Genomic DNA, 6,000 nt, shown 5'->3' with positions numbered 1-6,000 from the left:
AGCTAACATGCTGTGCTAGGCTAATGGCAGGGAAGCTGATTCCACAGCTTCCATCTTCTCCAGAGGTGACGTAGAACTGGTTGAGACAATGCCGATGTGCAGCAGCACTGAGCTAAACACCGGCCTCAAGAGATGGATACATTCTCTCCCCACAGTGGGGGGAGCAGGGCCACACAGCTCCTCTCCATTTAAAGCAACAGACACACAAACAGGGCGTGCTGAGAGATCACCTCAGCGACTATGGGGTATTTTTGGACAAACAGTAATTTGATTTAATACACCTTGCAGCACAGTGGCTTAGTGGTTAGCACTGTTGTCTCACAGGAAGAAAGCCATGGGTTTGATTCCTGGGTTGGCGATTCCTTTCTCTGTGGAGTTTGCATGTCCTCCCCGTGTTTGCGCGGGTTTATTCTGGGTGCTCTGGTTTCCTCCCACATTTAAAGACATGCAGGTTAAGTGAACTGGAAACTTTATAATTACCCAGGTCTCCTTTGCAAAAAAAGATCTCAGTCTGAATGGGACTAACCTGGTGACCTGTATTAGTTAATACAAGCCCTTTAATCTTGCAGAGAATATAGCTCTCAGTATTGATTTAGACAGAATTTTTAACATAATCAATGTTTAATATTGTGTCATCTCATAAAAACACAAAAAAGATTAGCATAGTCAATAATTTATTGAGTCACTTTTATGTTTTTTCCTGTTGCTGTTGTTTCATTTTTAGCAGAATTATTTCAAAACTGCTGAACTGATTTTCACTGTACTTGATAAGGAGGTTGGGTCAAATCTGGATTAGAAATTGTTACATTCTGGGCGGATCTGCCATAATGAACCGAGACAGGAGAAGTATATCACAGTCCAGATTAAAATCGAGACTTCAATGTTAATTCTACCAGGACGATGGATTGTCAGTCTGTAAATTCAGATCTGGCTATACCTATTAAAATCATTTGAACTGGTGAAACAAACAGGCTTAACCTTTTTTTAAAAAAGATGGATTAATGACATTTACAAATAATTTATAGAAAAAAAACTTAATTTTTTTTCCTTTGCCCACTTTTAGTGAAAATGATGGACCTGTCCTGAAATTGTTGATTTCATTAGTTTTATTTAATCATGGTGTATTTATGATTGCAATGCCTCCTTTTTACACATAGTTGTTTTTTACCCACATTTGGTGAACATGTTGGATCTGGGCTGAAATCTGTGATTTCATCATTTTATTTTATCATAAAATATGACCAATTTATTAAGGTGGCGCCTTCTTCTTCTTCTTTTTAATAAAACTTTTTTTTTTTGTCATCCCCCTTTACCCACATTTGGTGAAAATGTTGGGCCTGGACTGAAATGCGTGATTTCATTTATTTTTATTTTATCGTAAAATATGACACATGTTGGTACTGTTTTCAGATAAAGGCTAAAAATGTTTGGTCAATCCAGAATTGGATACACTCGATATGAGTCAGAGCCTGATAAAAGGAAAAGAGGTAAAAAAAAAAAAAAAAAAAAAAATCAACTGTGGTTTTAATATTTAAAACTTTATTAAATTATAAAATTTATCTAACTTTGCAAAAGAGATGGTTGGTGCATGCATGCCCTCTAATGAGTGCCCAGCCCATCTATCTGACAGTAACAAGGTTGTGTTTCCGTGACTGCTAGAAAAATATGAGGACCCAGAACTGAGCCAAATGACTTAAGCACTCCCTCCACTCCCACCCTGCGTGTCCTGGCGGGTGGGAGTGGAGGGAGGGGGTGTAAAGGGTTAAGGCTGTTTGGCTGCAGAAATGTTGCTCCAGGACTTTGTGGTGGGAAAGCTGTGCCCTCCTCCCCTCCCTGTCTATGTGGCACATCCTCCTTAGATCCTCTCCACGCTGTAATTAGGGGCCGGCCGCTAAGAGCTAGTGGTAGCTGGTGGCAGGGAAACAGTGGGAACAAAAGGGGAGTGGTACATGCTGGGGCACCCGGCGAACAAACAGCAACAGCAGCACGTGTCCCATAGTTCCAGGAGGAACGGGTGGGATGGGCCGAGAGTGAGCGAATGACAGCGGTTTAGCCGATCGTCCTCGTCAGACTCTTTTCTCCTCCTTATCCAGTTTGTGTTGTTCCAAGCTTAGCACCATTGTTTGCCTTGGCAGGCGGTTACAGGGAGGAGCCCCACCGCTGGTGTTTGTGCAACCTGTTAGGGAACTTTTAGGCCACCCGATCTCTCCCTGACACGCTCACAGAAAATTCTCTCACCTCTTACCCATGGATACGTGGGAAAATGTGGAAGAAACAACTGGGGGGGGTATCAGAAGCAACACTAATCTGCAGGAGAAACAACAACAACCTGCATGTGTTTTCCGTTGTTTCCGAAACGCGTCATCTCACCAGGTTTTCTGACCGGCAAAACTTTTCTTTCTGTTTTCCCTTTTGAGATAGCTGCAAAGGGTTGGTGGGTTTAAAATCCTATACCAGCACCCCCTCAGTAGCTTTTAATTATGTCCGCACATGAACATAGCAACTGTAACTTAGCAACAAGATCGTCAAGAATAAACCACATGTAAGATTGGTATCCGAGTTGTATACCTGATGAGCTCTGTGTGAGAGAGAGAGCGTGAATGAGACAGATGTGTCAGTGCGGCTTCGTCCTCCCGGTCAACAAAAGCAGCTGTGGTGAGCAGGGCCGCTTCAAAGTATTTATCCACGCACGCCTCCAGTGACCGCAGAGTGTGGACAGCTACGTTTAGACTCTATTCATAGACGTGAATGAATGAGCGCTAGTGCCAAAAGACGTTTTTTCACTGCACGTAAACAACAACGCAGTGAATCAACAGGTAGGAACTCCGGCAGCTGTGGAATGGATTTTTTATTAAAAAATTTTTTTTTTTTTGGGGGGGGGGGGGGGGGGGGGGGGGGTTGTTTTATAACCAAAACAAGCGAATGAATAAAGGTTCATCTGTGCAGCTGAGAACCAGCGCTGCACTCTGTGAGACAGTGCAAACTAAGCGTTTTGACAGGATACCGTATCTAGGGTACAATCTGACCTCTTTTTTTATTGTCACCACATCCCAATCGCGTGCTGCACTGTTCAATTGAAGGTACAGTATCAGCTTGCTGCTCGAATGTAATCTGCCAGACACACAAGTGCAACATTATCCAAGAAACCCATCACAGGTTTCAACGCAAAACAAGATATAAAGGTGTTTCGTATCATCTTGATGCGATAGTGACGCACAGCTGTAACACGTGCCCCAAGAGCAATTATCACATGTTCAGGAATAAATGATGCGTGTGTTCAAAGAGAAAGTTGAGATATGATGCTGTGCAAAACTCTGTTCTTTGCAATTCTCAGTCTGATGAGGTATAAACTTTAAGTGTTCTAGATTGCAGGCTGATTCGGGGGCATCCTCTGTTTTTTTTTTGTTGTTTTTTTTTTGCAGAACACATTGAGCAGGGGCACTGTTGCACATTTGTTGTAGTTTCCCTTTCATCTGGCTGTACAATCATTACAATTGAGGTAAAGGTAATGTGAATTGGAATTTAAAGTGGATTCTACCCTGGTTAGTTATTCAAGAAATGTTAAAATGATTGGTCATTGAGGAATACAGAAAGACAAGTACTGATGGATGGAGTACTTTGTTGTCACAGAACGAATATGTCGTAAGGGCCCTATCTTGCACCAAGCATAAAGCAGTGCGTAGCACAAGCACCATTATTAAACCTTACGTGCCTTCCAGTACCATGTGGTTACAGGACTGCTTTGTGTTGTCAGGGTTAAAAAGAAGACAGCAGGCTTCAGAGCCTTTGCACTCCATGCTCCTGCTTTATCAAACAGTTTGCTTATTGCTTTTTGAAAGCTGACTTTAGTTGAATATTTTAAAGCAAACCATAAAACCTGCTGATATAAGCAACTGATATAAGTTGTTGCCGTTCCTAATTGCCATATTTTGTGGAGAATAAGTCACATTTTTTTTTACTAGTTTGGGAGACCTTGCAACTTGTACTCCGGTGCAACTTATATACACTGAAAAAAAAAAAAATCAAATGTTCATTATTAATAATAACAACAATAATAATGACTATTTATATGGGAATTTTCCAGGAATCAAAGCACAAAATAAAATAAACACTAATAATAAAATAATAAATAGCAATAACAGAAAGTGCACTACAATACTGCACAAAAATCCCAAATTAAAGAGCTGATAATATTGTGCAAGTTATACTCGGGAAAATGCGGAATATATGTTGTTTTGTATGTTTTATTTGCATTTGGTGTTCAGTTTTAATTGTTCTTGTGGATACACATTTTGCTTTTATGGTTGTGTCTTGATGTTTTACTATGTAGAGCACTTTGTCATTTGTTTTCCTACTTAAAAATCCTACCAAAAAAAAAAAAAAAATTGATCCAAAACTGCTTTTGGTTCTAGCTAAATATAACACATTTATGCAAAAGCTAGCAAGAAATAAACACTTTTGTTTTTGTAACCCGACAGCACATCTGAAATGATTTACAAGACGCAGACGTTGGTGTCGTCACTGGCTGGTCTAGCTAGCTGCTAACTCCACTTCGTTTTTGTGTAAATATAATCATCTCTTTCTCATATATTATGTAAAAGCTAGTGACAAATAACAACTTCTAAAACTGAAAACGCTGTATAACCTGATAACACCTCTGGAATGATTTACAAGACATCTTGCGGATGTCAGCATGCACGCGCATCACACGCAGTCAAAGCTAACTTTCACCTTTTTCAAAAGCTCATGTATTCGCACATGCACCTCCTCCTGCAGACACCATTAAAATGTAAATCAAATAGTGTTTATGATTGATTGACTGATTGAGTTTATTCTGCAACATCAATATAATCATACAGAGGTGAATGTAGCAATGATACACAGATAACACAATAAAACATAAACGCTTATTTCCACTGCAGTCCTTGTGAAATTATCACGTGAAGAAATAGAGGCGTTTGATTGAACATGTACAAAGTATACATAAGACAACAGGATCTTAAATAATTAAGGTGAATAACAAATGTATAATTAATTGTATATAATTTTACATTTGTTACATTAATTAGTAAGATCCTCAGTGCAGAAGGTTCCCAGTTCAAACCCCACCCCTGCCACATTTCTCCATGTAATGTGGAGTTGCATCAGGAAGGGCATCCGGCGTGAAATTTGTGTCAAATCAACTTGCAGACCCACTTTGGATCTGCTGTGGTGACCCCAAGTAAAAACAAGGGAGCAGCCAAAGGGACTTACTTTTTTACTATCTCTCTCGCTCTCTCTTTCTCTCTGTCTCATATACGAGGGCTGTCAATAAAGTAACGGTCCTTTTTATTTTTTTCAAAAACTATATGGATTTCATTCATATGTTTTTACGTCAGACATGCTTGAACCCTCGTGCGCATGCGTGAGTTTTTCCACGCCTGTCGGTGACGTCATTCGCCTGTGAGCACTACTTGTGGGAGGAGTCGTCCAGCCCCTCGTCGGAATTCCTTTGTCTGAGAAGTTGCTGAGAGACTGGCGCGTTGTTTGATCAAAATTTTTTCTAAACCTGTGAGACACATCGAAGTGGACACGGTTCGAAAAATTAAGCTGGTTTTCAGTGAAAAGTTTAACGGCTGATGAGAGATTTTGAGGTGATTCTGTCGCTTTAAGGACTTTTCATGGTGCGAGACGTCGCGCAGCGCTCTCAGGCGGCGTCATCAGCCTGTTCAAGCTGAAAACCTCCACATTTCAGGCTCTATTGATCCAGGACGTCGTGAGAGAACAGAGAAGTTTCAGAAGAAGTCGGTTTCAGCATTTTATCCGGATATTCCACTGTTAAAGGAGATTTTTTTAATGAAAGACGTGCGGACAACAACGCGCCAGTCTCTCAGCAACTTCTCAGACAAAGGAATTCCGACGAGGGGCTGGACGACTCCTCCCACAAGGAGTGCTCACAGGCGAATGACGTCACCGACAGGCGTGGAAAAACTCACGCATGCGCACGAGGGTTCAAGCATG

The sequence above is a fragment of the Thalassophryne amazonica genome, chromosome 17 (genome assembly GCF_902500255.1).
Source record: "Thalassophryne amazonica chromosome 17, fThaAma1.1, whole genome shotgun sequence".
Lineage (NCBI taxonomy): Eukaryota > Metazoa > Chordata > Actinopteri > Batrachoidiformes > Batrachoididae > Thalassophryne > Thalassophryne amazonica.
Note: the sequence above shows the minus strand (reverse complement) of the source record.